The sequence below is a fragment of the Portunus trituberculatus genome, chromosome 46, assembly GCF_017591435.1.
Source record: "Portunus trituberculatus isolate SZX2019 chromosome 46, ASM1759143v1, whole genome shotgun sequence".
NCBI classification, from domain to species: domain Eukaryota; kingdom Metazoa; phylum Arthropoda; class Malacostraca; order Decapoda; family Portunidae; genus Portunus; species Portunus trituberculatus.
The window spans coordinates 30,086,385-30,105,234 of NC_059300.1; the positions used below are offsets into that span (position 1 = coordinate 30,086,385).

General features: G+C 42.8%; 1 protein-coding gene across 32 annotated transcripts in view; it reads right to left on the reverse strand.

The window, feature by feature from the left end:
* LOC123520154 (ankyrin-2-like) overlaps window positions 1–18,850 on the reverse strand; it is a 391,211-nt gene that overhangs the window by 127,070 nt on the left and 245,291 nt on the right. The window lies entirely within an intron of this gene.

Genomic DNA, 18,850 nt, shown 5'->3' on the forward strand with positions numbered 1-18,850 from the left:
AACAGAACAAATAAAAAGAACACGAAAACAAAACTAACAAAAGGATAAAAAAAAAAACATGAATATAATCTCTGACGTAAAAGAAAATTCACACACGCGACCGCTGAACGAAGGCGGAGAGAGAAACAAAAAAAGAAAAGGAAAAAAAAAAGGAGGAAAAAATAATATACAAAAAATAGACCCTCTGCGTATAACCCTCCTGGGAAACCTACACCTACACCACCACCACCACCACCACCACCACCACCACCACCAGCGTTCCTAACCTCCGAAGTGACAAGGGAACCCACTCCGGAGAGCCAGTACGGGCAAACACTGACTGGAGAGAGAGAGAGAGAGAGAGAGAGAGAGAGAGAGAGAGAGAGAGAGAGAGAGAGAGAGAGAGAGAGAGGACAAAACACCACGTAAACACAATAATCGAGGCAAGGAGAGAAGAAAAACAAAGAAAACAGAAACAAGAAGAGAGAAAGAAGAGAAGGAGGAGGAGGAGGAGGAGGAGGAGGAGGAGGAGGAGGAGGAGGAGGAGGAGGAGGAGGTAGGAGGAGGAGGAAGGAGGGAAAGAGAAACTTGAACCAAAGGAGTGCTGGAGCTGGGTCAAGGGGGCACTCCTCAGCCTGCCAAGAGGTGTCAAGGCCCGCGTTTTCTGTTATCATCGTGGACTACAGAAAAAAAAAGAAACGGAAGGAAAAAGGAAAAACTACAATATTGAGAGAGAGAGAGAGAGAGAGAGAGAGAGAGAGAGAGAGAGAGAGAGAGAGAGAAGGTGGTCGTAATGAGAGGCCGAGGGTGTTGGGGTCGACGGCGGAGGCAGCGGCGGCGGCGGCGGCGGCGGAGGAGAAGGAGGAGGAGGAGGAGACTGATCGATACCCGGCCGTCCGTCTCTACCCCCCTGGCGCCACACACACACACACACACACACACACACACACACACACACACACACACACACACAGTAGGTACTAAGAAGCCCTAGTAATGAACCAAAAATGTGTATATTCTCACGACACCTTGGGAATGCAATGTCTCTCTCTCTCTCTCTCTCTCTCTCTCTCTCTCTCTCTCTCTCTCTCTCTCTCTCTCTCTCTCTCTCTCTCTCTTCCTCTCTAGCTCTCCAACCTCCTCCTCCTTCCTTACCCCCACCAGCAGCACCTCCTTCAGCCTTACCTCCTCCTCCTCCTCCTCCTCCTCCTCCTCCTCCTCCTCCTCCTCCTCCTCCTCCCCTACCTCTCTCATCCCTGCAGCGACCCAATAATTCCGAGACACACACACCCACCCTGACTGCCTCGCCACCACCTACCCAGACACCCAGACAGCCAGCCAGCCAGGGAGTCACCGCCACACCACCACACCGCCACAACACCGCTCGTCTGCTTATCTTTTCCAGTTCTGCATTCTGAAACGTTCCTCTCTCTCTCCCTCTCTCTTTCTCTCTCTCACTCACTCTCTCTCTCTCATCTCAGTATCCACCCTCCCCACCATCAAGGCCACGGAGCTGATGAGTCGTGGTGTTTTGGGTGTTTTTAGCAGTTCCAGAGGTAGGGTCAATGTTAAACTACCACTGGCAAGATGAAAACACTCTCTTGTCTCACTGTTCTTCAAAGTAACGGTGAGAGTTTGTGTTCTTAGGGTTTTTCAGCGATTACGAATGTCATGCTCAAACTACAAGTGGAATCATAACAACACTTTTGAAACCACGAAATAATATCTTTTTACGTAGGTTAGGTTAGGTTAGGTTAGGTTGGGTTGGATTAGGTTAGGCTAGGCTAGGTTGGGTTGGGTTGGGTTGGGTTAGGTTAGGTTAGGTTATCTTTTTTGCAAGTAGTTTTTTTTTATTTTTTTATTACCAATCAAAGGTGTGGAATAATAATCAAACTCACAAGAATCGCAAAAAAAAAAAAAAAAATCCTTGGAGCACAGAAATAACATCATTACAAGTACTTTTTCCACCTGTTAAAAGACAAAACCCTTATCAAACTATCTACAGTCACGAAGTCATCTTGGAAACCCGAACTAACTCCCACTGCAGCCGGCGACGAAGTGAGTTTAGGAACGCGATTTTTACTCCCTGAATCTGCCCTGCTGTTCGGTGCGTCAGGGCGAGCACACGTATACCAGGGCGTGGCAGTGACGAGCGTGGCTAAGCAGGGGGAGTGACAGCTAAGGAAATGAGCAACGCATATGTAATGGAGATAAATCAAGGCTGACACACGGATACACAAACAAGGAAGCTAACAAGAGGGCACCAGTGTTCGTATACGATTCCAAAACGTGAAAATGAAAGCAAAAAAATAAGTTAGATAAATTGGTGTAGAAAAGAGGAAAAAAAAAAACTAGTGAGCTTTATAGAGGCATATACTGGCAATACTGGAAGGGAAGAAGAAAAATAAAAAGTGATACGTAAATAGAAAAAAAACGTATGATATAAAGAACAGAAGATGAAGAAAGACACAAAAAAAAAATCAAATACATGAATGGATTACAAAACGAATGATATAAGAAGAGAGAACACAAATATCACACAACATTATTAATTACAAGTTAAACTAAGGCATTTCTTAACCTATCTGAGGAACACAGGGCGAATTTAACCAGCAACATGTAAAACTGATGATTCGAAACTGTATTTATTTATCTATTAACGATCTAACAACTCTCTTCCTGGCGGTGATGTGATTCAAAGTGCCCTAACCTTACACTAGGCAGCGCCATTAACACCTTCAGTACCAGGACGCGTTTTCATAGTCATTATGCTTTCTATCTGGCCATTTTATACAGCTCCAGAAACTCATGTGGGGGTTAAAATAGTGAAGAATCTGGCCATTAATCTTCTGACCTCCACAAACCCTTCCTAATGTCAATAAAGTGGTCTAGTCGTACACAAATCTCAATGTAGAAATGTGTCCCAGTACTGAAGGCGTGAAGGTGAAGGGGAAGCCACACCAGTCAGAGCGTCAGGGATGAGACACCTTCAGGGGAAAGGCGCTGAATGGATTAACTTCAAATTATAAGCGAGGTGCCGTAGAGTTGAGATTTTTTTTTTTAATTTATCTATTTATTTATTTATTTATTTTTATTTCATCGGGGAGAGTGACCAAAGGAAGGATAAAAGAGGGAAGAAAAAATACTTATGATAGTTCTCCCACCCAAGAAAGAGAGAGAGAAAGAAAGAAAAAAGAAAAAGAAAGAAAGACAAAAAGAAAAATATAGAAAGAAAAATGACAAAAAAAAAGAAAGGTCACTCCTGATTTAATTCCCATACAGAAAAAAAAAGAAAGAAAAGACAAATAAATAAATGAATAAAGGTAGAAAGATAGGAGGAGACAAAGAAAGAATAAATAGAGGTAATAAAAAAAAAAAAAGGATCAATTTATTTCCTAGAGTTACTTTGTTAATTCTCTTTCGAAAACATGAACACACAAAAAACAAAAACAAAAATATAAATAAATAAATAAATAAATAAATAGAAAACAAATGAATAAACAGAACATAATAAGATAGATAGATACATAAATAGATAAATAAATAAATAAAATAAATTAACAGCTTTCAAACACCAACAAAATCAAAAGAACTGAAGATAAAATGAACAGGAAGAACAGGTAGGAGTTGATTGGCAGGTGGACAGGTAAGCAGGTAGGTAGGGGCAGGTAGGTAGGGGTAGGTAAGCAGGTAGGTAGGGGCAGGTAGGTAGGTAGGTAGGTAGGTAGGTGGAAACATGGATAAATATAATAATAAACAAATAAATGAGAAAGATAGGTGACACAGTTTTTCAGCCCCAAATGTGCCTGAGGTAATTGGCATGCCTGTGATAAACGCCTTTCTCTCTCTCTCTCTCTCTCTCTCTCTCTCTCTCTCTCTCTCTCTCTCTCTCTCTCTCTCTCTCTCTGTTTTCTCGTTTTAATCTAATCAAACACGAACACAACCAGAGAGAGAGAGAGAGAGAGAGAGAGAGAGAGAGAGAGAGAGAGAGAGAGAGAGAGAGAGAGAGAGAGAGAGAGGTCAGTAACCCCGCTCAACACAAGTGGTCGTCTGCACACCTCAACACAACACTCGCTGGACAGTAACGAGACGAGAGACTGCCAATGCATCAACACCGCCACCCTCACCATTCCACTCCTTCATTATAACATTCCTGACATCATTACGTGGCGCAGTCTTGATGTACGTAAAATTCCGTGATTTCTTGAGCTGCTACGACACTTGCTAGTAACAAGACGAGTCAAAACTGTCATTGTATTAGCACTGTCATTATTCTTATTATTTCTTCTCTCCATTATTAAATTCCTGACATCATTAAGTGGCGTGGTCTTGATGTATGTGAAATTCCGTGACCTCTTGAGCTACTATGACGCTTCCTAGTAACGAGGCGAGTCAAACAGTCATTGTATTAGGGCTGTCATCATTCCTGCCGTCCATCATTAAATTCCTGACATTATTACCCCTGATGATACTATGACACTATATTGTGAGAGAGAGGAAAAGTGGCCACGGGATAAACCAAAACGATTTACCTCTTCAGTACCATGCAACGTTTTCAAATCTGTTCTACTTACTCTTTGATGATTTTACAGCTTCAGAAACTTATGTGGTGATTAAAAATTGTGAAGACTCTTACTTTTAATCTTCTGACCTCTTTAAACCCTTCCAAATGCAAATAAAATCGCCCAATCGTACCCAAAACTCAAAGTAAAAATGCGTCCCAGAACTGAAGGAGTTAAACAAAAAGGCCCACAGATATGGTAGAGAGTTAGCCAAAAGAATGGGATAAATGTCTTGAAACCTCCCTCTTTAATTAATTCAAGTCATAGGAAGGAGGAGATAAAGAAGAAGGTAGGGAATCGTCTGAATAATTTCTAAGAATTTTTAATCCCTTAAATACTGGGGCACAATTTTTACCTTGAGATCGGTGTACGATTAGACCATTTTATTGATATTAGAAGGGTCAATAAAAGTCAGAAGATTAATGCCCACAGTCTTCACTATTTTAATCCCCCGCATGAGTTTCTGAAGCTTTATAAAATCATTAAATCGTAAGTAGAATGAATATGGAAACGCGTCATGGTACTGAAGGGGTTAAGAGGAAGTACAAACACCGATAAAGGTTTCAGGTTTATTGCCTTTGAGAACATCTTTAGATTCGGGGGTTCGGAAATGCCTCCTTTTGTCATCAGAACAGCTTTTTTTAAGGTCACGAAGGCGATAATTGAAATTCTTAAGGTGTTTTCCATACTTAGAGTGAAGAATATTTTGAAATTATGACTAGAAAAATGAAAACAGCCTCGAAGCCCTTAATTAGTCGGTATACCTTTGATGTTGTTTGATATTCAGTACAGCAACCTCTCAAATTATACCTAGAATCATGAAAACTCCATTGGCAACCATTATGACTACCACTGGAATCTGTCAGTACCGAATGAAAGGCTAAGAAACCTCTAAAAATATTGACTATAGATTTGTTTAGTGTTTAGTCTTTTTTCTTTTCTTTATTTCCCTGTAGCCAGTGTGAGAGAGAGAGAGAGAGAGAGAGAGAGAGAGAGAGAGAGAGAGAGAGAGAGAGAGAGAGAGAGAGAGAGAGAGAGAGAGAGAGAGAGAGAGAGAGAGAGAGAGAGAGAGAGAGAGAGAGAGAGAGAGAGAGAGAGAAAATAATAGACTAGTTTTATATTCTATTGAGTGAAGTACTATTTTACACGCTATAGTATAAGAATAAATGTCTGAAAATGTCTTAAGATAGAGGAAAAAATAATGTTTAGCAATGAAATGGTCGAGTCTTATTTTCCTTTTTTCTTCACTATCCTTTAAAATCAACGCGTGTAACAATTTTTTTTTTCTCTATTTTTCATCATAGTCGAAGTGTCTCAAAAGCTTCATCTGTCCTTTACCTTTCCTTCGTCAGTGTGCCTTTAAGCTTAACATATATGAACAAGCGACGCCTCATAATGAAGGCATTAGCTCCACACACACACACACACACACACACACACACACACACACACACACACACACACACACACACACACACACACCACTAAAACACCTCCCCGCCGCCTCGCTTGGTATGTTACGCACGTTTATGGCTGCAGTGACTTTAAACAGCGAGCACCAGCCAGCCAGCCAGCCAGCCACCACTCAGCCAGCCACGTCATGTATGCGGTGCACTACGCGGCCCCTGCAGACTCCTGGCGGCGTGGCGGGTGGTGGTGGTAGTGGTGGTGGTGGGGAGGGAAGGGGTAATCGTCACATTCTCAGTCTGTAGTCGTCCTTGTGAAGTGTGTGGGTTTAACATGAGGGAGGAGTGAAGTGTGTGGGTTTAACATGAGAGGAGTGAAGTGTGTGGGTTTAACTTGGGTTTGTAATTCGCCTGTATTCATTTTGATTTATTTTCTATTCATGTATTTATTTATTTATTTATGTCTTTTTTTTACTGACCAATGTCCGTGTTTTTTTTTTTTTATTATTACCAACCCTTGTTTATCTTTTCTCTCATCTTTCATGCTTCATTTCCTTTCTCTCTCTCTCTCTCTCTCTCTCTCTCTCTCTCTCTCTCTCTCTCTCTCTCTCTCTCTCTCTCTCTCTCTCTCTCTCTCTCTCTCCCTGACGCCATCACTAGCACCAGCTAAGCACTTAATGAAGGTGCCCTCAAACTAATCCCCTTGGAATATCACTACTGACTCATTCACTGCACATTCAGGTATTATGACACTCACTATGTTCTTTTCTCTCTCACTTTATTAACAAAAAAAAAAAAAAAAAAAAAATCCATAATATTCTTACGATCTTTTTTATTAATTTATTGTGTTGTGAAAGGCTTTTTTTGTTCTCTCGTTTGTTTATTTATGAATTTTCAGTATTTCTATTCTTTTTTCTGGAGGGAGGGGCGGGGAGAGAGAGAGAGAGAGAGAGAGAGAGAGAGAGAGAGAGAGAGAGAGAGAGAGAGAGAGAGAGAACCAACCAGCAGCTCTTAATCCACCGTGACTCCTGCCTCGCTTTCCCTCATCACAAAACTGGCTCCTCAAAGGCCTATCTCAAAATTTCCATGGATATGACTTTCCTACCCACCCATCCACCGACCTACTGCCCCCACCCCTCTCTCTCCCTCTCCTCTCTCTCTCTCTCTCTCTCTCTCTCTCTCTCTCTCTCTCTCCCCAACGTTCCGACAGATGGCGCGAGATGCTGGCCTGATATATATAAATTAGATATACCGATGAGATTACCGAAGAGAGAGAGAGAGAGAGAGAGAGAGAGAGAGAGAGAGAGAGAGAGAGAGAGAGAGAGAGGCCTCGTGAACACAACAAACCACACTAAACTAATGCCAAAATTACGAGGCGAGGAAGGAGACCATTAAAAAAGAGACCATTAGAGGAGGAGGAGGAGGAGGAGGAGGAGGGCGATAAGAAGAATGACTAAGTGAAGTTTGGGGAGGAATGAAGGGAGGAGGAAAGGAGAAGAGAATGGAGGAAACAGGACAGAAATGAAGAGGAAAGAAGGGAGGAAAGTAGAAATGAGTGGAGGAGACTGGGAGGGTGCATGGGCCTAAAGGATTGGGAAGGAAGGGAGGGGAAGAAGGGGGAGAGGCGGGGAGGGAAGGAGAAGGGGCATTGAGGGAGGGAGAGAGGAGAGAAGGGGAGGGAGATGAAAGGGTGGAAGAGAAAGAGAGAAGTGATTTTTGGGAGGAGGAGGAGAAGGAGGAGGAGGAGGAGGAGGAGGAGGAGGAGGAGGAGAAGACAAAGAGAGAGACATGAATAAAAAAAACTTAACATTGACATTCTTTTTTTTTTTTCATTAATTATTTCTTTATTGTTAATTAGTCCTTCCTTCCTTCCTTCCTTCCTTCCTTCCTTCCTTCCTTCCTTCCTTCCTTCCTTCCTTCCTTCCCTCACATTCTCCAATTATCCTTCACTCTCATCTACGCATGATTTAAAGAACATTAATCCCCTCCTTTGTTTATTCCTCTCCCTCTTCCTTCCTTTCTTTCCTCATTTCTTCCCTCCCTCCTTTCTTTCTTCCTTCCTTTCTTCCTTCCTTCACTTTCTCCAATTATCCTTCACTCTCATCTACGTACACTTTACAGAACATTAATCACTTCCTTTGTTCATTTCTCTCCCTCCTACTTCCTTCCTTCTTCCTTCCTTCCTTCCTTCCTTCCTTCCTTCCTTCCTTCCCTCCACAAAAGCTTTCTCCAGTCAATTCCAACTGCCGCACTCCCTCCCTTCCCTCCAGCTTTATGACTCTCCATGGAGGGAGGGAGAGAAGGGAGGGAAGGAGGGAGAGATGGAGAGAAGGAAGGGAGGAAGGGAGGGAGGGATGACGAAGAGAGAGAAAAATTATGAAAGGGAGGGAGGGAGGAATGGAGGGTGGGGACAGACATGAGAGAGAGGGAGAGAGGGAGGGAGGGAGGGGGAGAAAGAGAAAGAGAGAGAGAGAGAGAGAGAGAGGAGAAAGAGCAATATAAAAGGCGCCATAATGAACGAGGAAAGGAAACGAGGAAATAAAAACAAGGAATAAAAGGAGGAATGATGCGATAGCTGGAAATACCAAAGTTAGAAGAAGAAGAAGAAGAAGAAGAAGAAGAAGAAGAAGAAGAAGAAGAAGAAGAAGAGGAATACAAAAATAAAATAATACATGAAAATGAATAACTAAACAAATATCAAACGAGTATCTTTAAAAATGGACGTTTTTTTTAATGAGAAAGTAATAAATAAGAAAAAAGAAAGAAAAAAGAAAGAAAGATAAAAGAAAATATGCAAGCGACAACTTTGCAGAGACGATGATTAAAGAATACAAGAGGAGGAGGAGGAGGAGGAGGAGGAGGAGGAGGAGGAGGAGGAGGAGGAGGAGGAGGAGGAGAGTGCGTGCCATGATTAGGAGAGAGAGAGAGAGAGAGAGAGAGAGAGAGAGAGAGAGAGAGAGAGAGAGAGAGAGAGAGAGAGAGAGAGAGAATGTCACTTGGATAAGAGGACAGAGTAAGGGGAGAGGGGAGAGGGAAGGATGATGGAGTGATAAAGGGGAGAGGAGAAAGGGAGAGGAGAAAATAAGTAGTTCGGATCTCTCTCTCTCTCTCTCTCTCTCTCTCTCTCTCTCTCTCTCAAATCAATACACCAGTTGATAAATACATGAATAAATAGATAAACAGCTTTCATTTCAATTCCACACGACTAATTACTCCCATTCCTCGTTTTCTTTCACTCTTCCCTTTCATTTCCATGTTTCCCTTTCATTTCCCTGTTTCCTTTTCATTTGCCAGGCTCCACACCTCAGCCAGCCTCCACACCTCAGCCAGCCTCCACACCTCAGTCAGGCTCCAATTAGTGCTGCAAGCGGACACCTGAGCTGGCTTCACCTGTAGCGATCAACTACTACTACTACTACTACTACTACTACTGCTACTGTTTCTATTTCTACTACTACTACTACTATTACTACTACTACTACTACTACTACTACTACTACTACTACTTCTATTATTTCTACTACTGCTACTACTACTACTACTACTACTACTACTACTACTACTATTACCACTTCTAACTCGAAATCCATAATCTTCTCTCCCATTCTTAAGTTCATGAAATACTCTCTCTCTCTCTCTCTCTCTCTCTCTCTCTCTCTCTCTCTCTCTCTCTCTCTCTCTCTCTCTCTTTTATTAGTAATCTGACTCCTCCTTCACTTACTCCACCAGTCCCTCTCTCCTCTAGTCCTTTCTTTGCATTCTAGTTCCCCCCCCCCTTCCCTGTCTCCTTCACCTCACCTACTACTGTTACCCGTACTGTTGCAACCCATACTACACCAACCAACCTCAATTTACAAGTCTCCCACTGTCTCTATCTTCATCTCTTTCCGTGAGGAGAATACATATACTTTTTTCTACTAATTAAACTCGATTGTAAACTATTTTTTCTCCAGCAACCACAAGTAAAAGGATAAATAAATAGTTTTGTCACTTATAACACCTTTCAGATCGGTAAATTTTAGGCACTGATAAGTATTGTTTAAACTTTGCTCTCGCTGCGACTACTTCTAAAGGTTACGGAGACAGTTAGCCATGTTCCCACGAGCGTTTCTTCTGTTAATAATGCAGAAATCTTGTCCATCTATCCCTAAAATCGTGAAAACATCTTTTTACCTCTTCAGCGTTTCAATATTCATTCTGCTTTCTAATTGGTGATTCTGTACGGCCTTAGAAACTGGTGTGGAGTATTAAAATAGTGAAGACTGTGGCCATTAACTTTATGACCTCCACAGACCCTTCCTAATGTCAACAAAATGGTTTAATCGTAGACAAATCTCAAGGTAAAACTGTCTCCCAGTATTGAAGAGGTTTAGAACCAGTACAACTCTAACTGGAACCCTTTGAAAGCAGTGGAGATGTGACGCAGACGTGTTTTAGCATAGGGTTCCATGTATATATCTTAGTGACGTGTGTTTGCGTCTCCATCCTCTCCTCCTCACGCGCGTAACCAGTCCCAGAGTGCCCCATTCACCACCAGCTACCAGACGTCTCACTGTCACCTCCCAGACCAGCAAACTCAAGCCTATTTGTGGAGTGACGAGTGTTAGTATCGCCAGCAGCCTTCCTCCTCGCTCGCGTCCAGTCAATACCAGAGTGCTCCATTCATTAGTGAGGACGTGAACAGCTATTGAGGCTCAACTAACCTAAACACTCCTCCCTCCTTGAGCCTCGCCCCGTCCCTGCAGCCGCCCATTCACACCCACGCGACGCCTGTTCATCGACAAACACAGACGATCATGTGGAGAGACGGATCAATACGGGAGTGACAGAAAGGAAGCATAAAAGAAATGAAAACATGCATTCAGAGAGAGAGAGAGAGAGAGAGAGAGAGAGAGAGAGAGAGAGAGAGAGAGAGAGAGAGAGAGAGAGAGAGAGGAAATGAGATGGAACGTGCAAATGTGTGTAGTAAGGAGGAAGTCTCGAAATTTATGAGAGCTGCAGAGAGAGAGAGAGAGAGAGAGAGAGAGAGAGAGAGAGAGAGAGAGAGAGAGAGAGAGAGAGAGAGAGAGAGAGAGAGAGAGAGAGAGAGAGAGAGAGAGAGAGAGAGAGAGAGAGAGAGAGAGAGAGAGAGTGGGAAAAAGGAAAGAAAAGAAAGAAAGAAGGGACTGAAGATAATGAAGAAGAGGGAGAGAAATAAAAAGACACACGAGAAGAATGTAGGAATAGAAAAAAAGAAACATAAAACAGAAGGTGTGGGAAGGAAATGAGCAGAGAAAGGAACAAGGAACAAGGAACAAAGAATAAAGAATAAGAATAATAAGAACAGGAAAAAAAAAAGAAAGAAGAAAAAGCAGACAGACAGACAAAGAAACGTCAGACACACACACACACACACACACACACACACACACACACACACACACACACACACACACACACACACACACACACACACACACCTCGTCTTTCTATCATCATTATTACCATTATTATTTTTATTATTATTGCCATTGTCATCTCTTACTATACAAAGTCCCTTCTCTACTTAACCATTTCTCCCTATTCCTTCCTTCTCGTCTCTCTATGGCCCTTCTCTTCCCTCCATACCTCCTCCCTATTCCCTCCCCTTCTCTCTCTCTCTCCATACCCTTTCCTCTTCCCTCCATACCTCCTCCCATTCCCTTCCCTCACCTAGTCTTTCCCTTCCCTATTTCTTTCCCTTCTCTTCCCTCACCTAGTCCTTCTTTACTTTCTCCCCTCCCCAGCCCCTCCACTTCCATTCCCTCACCTAGTCTTTCCCTATTTCAACCTCTTCCCTTCCCTATTTCTTCCCCTTCTCTTCCTTCACCTAGTTCTTCCCTATTTTCTCTGCTTTCCTCCCCAGCTCCTCCAGTTCCCTTCCTTCACCTACTACCTCCACCTCTTCCCCTGCCGCCTAACCTTCCCTCTCCCGGCTCTTCCCTTCCCGAGCACGTCCACCTAACGAGAAATTCCAGCACCGTATCAGGTTGTCAGGTTGTCCAGCATTTCCTCCCCGTCATTGCCTTCTGCTCCCCCCTCCCCTCCTCATCATCACCACCCTGATAATGCAGACACCCCCCCCCCCTTGGAAGTACTGTCTGTTTATATTCTAGTGCAGTGTAGGGTAATGTAGGTTATCCCCTTCAGGACTGGGACGTATTTTTACCATGAGTTTCTGGGTGTGATTAGACGGTTTTGCTTACATTGGGAAGGGTTTATGCACGTTAGAAGATTAATGGTTAGTCCTCACTGTTCTAATTCCCACATAAGTTTCTGAAGTTGTGTAAAATCATGAAATATTAAGCAGAATGAATATGGAAGTGTTTCTTGGTACTGAATGGGTTAATTTGATGTAATGTAATGTAATGCAGTGTATAATGTGATCTAGAGTAACTTAACCTAACTTAACCTGCATTTTGTCTTTTATTTTCGTAATTTGGAGTAATTTAACTTCATCTAGTGCAGTGTTGTGTTGTTTAATATGTTTTTTTTTTTTAATGGAATAGAGTAAGCTGGCCAAGAGCAACAAAAATATAAAAAGAAAAGGCCCACTTGATTGCCAGTTCCCTAAAAGATCAAGACAGTTAGTTAATGTAATGTAATGTAATGTAATCTAGACTAACTTAACCAATATTTATTTCTTGTTTTTTTTTTTTTTTTGGAAGGAATGAGATGATGAATGCTGCTATTTCTTTTCTTTTCAATGTTTTCTCTCCTTTATCAATTTTCCTAACACACACAACAAACCAAAACAAACAAGCATCACGTCCTTACTCACCTCCTTCGTTCGCTGACACTTCACACCCTTCTCTGCAGTGACAAGTGACGAAATACAAGGAAATACTAATCGAGACATGGAAAACGAGAAAAAAAGGAGAACGAGAAAGGGAAATAATGAGAAACACCACCACCACCACCACCACGAAAAAAAAAAAAACAAAGAAAAATAAAATGAAGAAATGAAAAAAAAAAAAAAAAGGAAATAGAAGGGAAATAATAAAGAAACAACACACACACACACTGGCCACCACCACCACCACCACCACTACTACCACCACCACCACCACCACCACTACCACAGCCTCTCATCGCCTGGAGCGTCACATTATCAGTAGGTCAACACACTAAGACTCCCTAATACTCCCCCTTGTTGACCTTCTTCCCCCTCTACTTCCTTCCCCCTACCCCCTAACGCGTCCCCGTGCCTCCCCTCCCCCCCCCGCCTCCTTCCTCTTCCCTATACTTACCACTTACCTCCTATCAGATATTTAGCGCCATCCTATTACTTCATATAGAGGAGGAGGAGGAGGAGGAGGAGGAGGAGGAGGAGGAGGAGGAGGAGGAGGAGAAGAACAAGAAGAAGAGGAAGATGACGATGATGAAAGAAAATTAAGAAGATAAAGAAGAACAAGAAAAAGAAGAAGAAGAAGAAGAAGAAGAAGAAGAAGAAGAAGAAGAATATTTGGTAATTTAACGACTGACTTCTAAACACTCTAAACAGTCTTTCTTAACGCACTTTTCCACTTCTGTCTTTCTCGTCTCTTACAATACATTCTCTCTACATTTCCTCTGCCCTCCCTTGCCTCCTGACGCACCCACGCACTTCAACGCACCTCACAACGCTCTCGAAACTTCCTCTTCTTATCCTTACTGTTTTTGTTTTTGCTTTAAGTCGACTCAATGTTTGTTTTCACTTCCTGAGACACAAGGACACACTTTTCTACTCTCTAACACACACACACACACACACACACACACACACACACCACTTTCCAAACCACACATCCCTTAAACCTAACCTAACCTAACCAAACCCCAACCATGAACCAAGTAAACCCTTTAGACACCACACAACACACCAACAAACACACCACCAACACCTCTGAAACACCAAACCGCACTTTAAACCGACACCACCACCGCTACCACCACCACCACCTTGTCCCTTCCGCTACACACGCAAAAAAGGAGCAACTGAGAGGGCCATCATCTTGCCCCACCTCATAAAGATAACTATCGCAGGGCGCTCTTATGCTACCCGTAGGAGGCGTGGGGCGAGGCTTACGAGGGCGCTGGGAGAGGTGGTGAGTCCCTGGCCGTGAGGGGAGCAGAGAGAGAAGGCGTGGGAAGGAAGGAATGGAGAGGAAGTATGGGAGGAAAAGGAAGGGAAGGAAGGAAGAGAGAGAGAGAGAGAGAGAGAGAGAGAGAGAGAGAGAGAGAGAGAGAGAGAGAGAGAGAGAGAGAGAGAGAGAGAGAGAGAGAGAGAGAGTGAAGTGAGTGGGCTTGGTAGGGCGGGGGGTGGAGGGGTGTTGAGGGGAGTGGTGGGCTGATGGGGGCTGGGCGGGTGGAGGAGCCTTGCCAGGATAACATGGTAGGCACGGCGTCTCGCAATTTCCGCTCCTGCTGCTGCTGCTAGTTAGGTGAGGCGTCCCACACACACACACACACACACACACACACACACACACACACACACACACACACACACACACACACACACACACCTAGTCAGAAATCCCTCCTTCAGTTCCTCTCGGCAAAGAAATCTTTTTTTTTTCAAGGGCAACAAAAAATAAAAATAAAGGCCCCATTGATTGATTTGAGCACTAGAACACGACTCTCTAGGATGAACTAACTGTGTGTAAGGAGGAGTCTTGGCCAGAGCAGTGACTCATGAAGGTTGGGGAGTTAAATTCAAAGTCCTCTAGTCTTCCTTACCCTGACTTAACATGTATTTGGTCTATTGCTCTCGAAACATGAGCTGGTCTAACTTAACCTAGCAGAGTACAGTGTAATGTAAGTCAATGTAATGTAATGTAATCTAAGCTAACTCAAACTGTATATATGAAAACACAAACATGAACAAAAAAAAGAAAGAAAAGATATTACGTTAGAAGACTCGAAATGATGGAGTTAAAACCTTTCTTTCTAATTCCCCAGATTTTAATAGTTTTTTTCTTTCCAACTTTTATTATTGGAAAGATTTCATACTTCATACTTTTCCTTTATTCCGTTTTTTTTTTTCCCCTCTTCCTTTACCTTCACGATATGGCGAGCGATGGAAGATGACTGGAAAAGGCATGCGACTCTTGCTCAGACACTTACCATTGTACCGCAGCGTGTTAAACAGTTAGGTAGCTCATTAGGAAAGACTGAATTAAACCTCTATCTTTTTTTTTTTTTTTATGAGTGTACATACTTTCCTTTACAATTCAAAACTAACAAAGGAGGACAAAAGCTGTTAATGAGTTGTAATTAATGCACTGAAAGAGAATCCCGTGTTTTGAAAGGCTCTGTTCTCTCACATCAATCATTTTCAAAGCTAAAGAGATAATTAGTCAGGTTCTCAAATGCATCTTTTTTTTTACATCATGTGGGCTTTTCACAGGAACTTATGGGTTAAAGGGGATATTTTTTTGTGGTCCCTCTTATCTGAAAGCCTACCCGCTAGGAAACCGTTACCCAGAGTAAGGAAGCCCAACCTACACTCGGACCGTGGACAGGAATCGAACCCGTGCGCTTGGAGACCTCTCGGAACACAAAGCACGCATGGTTCCACTGTACCACGGCGGCTATTGATGAAGCAGAACAGTGTCAAGCTATCACCAGAGTCGTGGAAACGCACTCAGAAACTCTAATCACGTTGTCAAAAGTTAGTTAGTCGAGACAAGAAGCTGAAACATTTTAGAATATCAACTTTAGTGTCTTGCCAATAAAATACACAAGAAAAAGAAAAAGTAGGGAACCAAAAAAGGGAGGAAGGAGTTAAACTTTCGCCAATATGTGAGTCTCCCTCTCTCCCCCTCTCTCTCTTTCTAGGAGGTCGGTAGGTACTGGCACTAATACAGGCACAGGGCAAACACAGCAAGACGCCTTCACACGATCACCCCAACTGCAAACACGCCCAGCAAACACCGACAGCCGGCCACTGCTTGGTCTATTGTGAAAGTCAAACACATTAGACAGGACCTTACCGTGTGTGTGTGTGTGTGTGTGTGTGTGTGTGTGTGTGTGTGTGTGTGTGTGTGTGTGTGTGTGTGTGTGTGTGTTAAGTTAGGTAGCAGTGAGGGGAGTGTATGGGGAAACAGGAACTGCCTCACATAATTTGTTGTAAACTCAATTAATAGTAGAGTTTCATGTTACCAAGGTACACTGGGTCAGGTTTTCCTCTTTGTATCGCCTTTTTTTCTCTCTCTCTTTTTTTCCTGTCTCTTTCCCGTCAAGTCAGTGTAAGGTAGTCAGAGAGAGAGAGAGAGAGAGAGAGAGAGAGAGAGAGAGAGAGAGAGAGAGAGAGAGAGAGAGAGAGAGAGAGAGAGAGAGAGAGAGAGAGAGAGAGAGAGAGAGAGAGAGAGAGAGAGAGAGAGAGAGAGAGAGATTAGCATGTACAGAAAAAAAAATCCACCGCATACTTTATTAACACAAAATCATTAACATTCAAGGTACAAAATTAAAGCCTTCTCAAGAAAACGGCATTCTCACACGCATGTACACACACTTACTGGAAGAAAATGAAATGCTCACAATACTATATGGCGTTATTAACTTGCTCTTTCATATTTACTAACATTTGTTGGGCCACATGAATTCCTTTGGCGGGCTGCATGGTCTCCTATAGTTTGGCCACACCTGGCTTAGTGCGTGCAATATTTGTCTTCTTTGCTCTCTTGTCCCTTCCACGTGTACTTAGAATGAAGTAATTATATAAGCAACCTTGGTAGGATTTCTGTTTATTGCTGTTTATCTTAGAGTTCCTTTTTATATTATCTCTAGTTTCAAAGCCCGCAGACATCACCAGTGCAGTTCCTACGGAGTAATTATATAAGCAACCTTGGTAGGATTTCTGTTTATTGCTGTTTATCTTAGAGTTCCTTTGATATCATCTCTAGTTTCAAAGCCCACAAAGATCACCAGTCGAGTTCCTACATGGTATCTTGATCTAAATTACCTTTGGACTCCAGAAAAGACCGTCCCTTGAGACCGCCAGAAGTTTGACCAGAGCGTGATAATATTAAATGGAGATAAAGTGAGACAGTGTTTAAGAATGCATTTATTCATGTGAGTTCAAAATTGTGTAAACGAGAATGCTGATAAGGTATGAATAATTAAAGGATTAAAAATAAGGTAAAGGTGAAATGTTATGGAAATAAGAAAAGTGTAAAGAAAAAGGTGAACGAAGTCATAAAAGATTGAAAATAAAGATAAGGATGAGGCAAAATAAAGAAAAATCAAGGTGCAATTAAAAAAAGAAAAAAAACATGGAAGTGGAAAAAACTATCAAAAATTAATAAAAACATAAATTAAAGGAAGAGGATGAAATCAGAAAAGGAAACTTCAAAACACATCAATAACCTTCGTGAACCCAGCACACATAAAACACACAAACACAAACTACTGACGGGGGCACACACGAGACGAGGACACCGCCGTGGCTTTGCTGTGGGCGTAGCGAAGAAAGTACACAAAGGCTCATCCTCCTCCTCCTCCTCCTCCTCCTCCTCCTCCTTCTTCTTCCTCTTCCTCTTCTTCCCTCGTTACAGCTCTTCACGCCGTCCATAAATAGAGCTTTCAGAGTCTACGCGGCGCATCCCATTCAGAGCCCAGCCACCACTCCCTTCAAAGCTTCCAGGGTCAATAGAAATCTCTGTGTACTCTCTCTCTCTCTCTCTCTCTCTCTCTCTCTCTCTCTCTCTCTCTCTCTCTCTCTCTCTCTCTCTCACGAACCTCTCCTCCCAGCCCCTCACCTTTCAACTTTATTCCTCTTCCTCCTAGTCCTCCTCCTCCTCCAGGTTACTTCCTTCCTCTCTCTCTCTCTCTCTCTCTCTCTCTCTCTCTCTCTCTCTCTCTTATGATATCGCTAAGTTTGTATTTTTTTTCAGCTTCAGAGAACTTCAAAACAAGGGAGGGAAGGAGGGAAAGTTACAGGGAAGAAGGGAAGGAGAGAAAGAGAGAAGGAGAGAAAAGAAGGAGAGAAAGAGGGAAGAAGAGAAGGAAAGAGGGAAAGAGAGAAGGAGAGAAGGAAGGAAGGAGAGAAAGAGGGAAGGAGAGGAGGGATAGAGGGAAGGAAGGAGGAAAGGAGGGAAGGATGAGGCGCGTGTCTCCAGGCAGTCTTTTATGAGGTGTAATGATATTGTGGTGCCTATGTTGTGTGTGTGTGTGTGTGTGTGTGTGTGTGTGTGTGTGTGTGTGTGTGTGTGTGTGTGTGTGTGTGTGTGTGTGTGTGTGTGTGTGTGTGTGTGTGTGTGTGTGTGTGTGTGTGTGAAGGAAGACTAGAGAATCAATACAGTGTTGTTCTATTTGTTGTTTACTGGGCGAAGGAGGAGGAGGAGGAGGAGGAGGAGGAGGAGGAGGAGGAGGAGGAGGAGGAGGAGGAGGAGGAGGAGGAGGAGGAGGAGGAGGAGGAGGAGGAGGAGGAGGAGGAGGAGGAGGAGGAGGAGGAGGAGGAGAGACAATTTAATAGCCAAGTGATTACAATATGGGAGGAACTAACCGATGCTACTTTAGTTGTTGTTGTTGTTGTTGTTGTTGTTGTTGTTGGTAGTGGTGGTGGTTGTGGTGGTGGTTATCTAACGCATCTTTCCTATATCCCAAATACCCTTCAGAGATAACTCCCTTGCTTTCTACAACGACTTCTGTTCACGACGCTAGCCAGAAAACGAAAAAAAAAAAAAAAATAATAATAATAAATAAATAAATAAAAAAAATTCTCTTAACTCTCTCCCTTACTCCACCTTGCAAGTAAACTGTAGAGACTTGGCACCATGTTCAGAATCACTTCCCTCTCTCACCACGACTATTTTACCCTTTCCAAAGACCACAAAGACGATTAGCCGAGTTTCTGAGAGTATTTGTCCCGTTGGTAATGCAGAAAACTTGTTAACATGT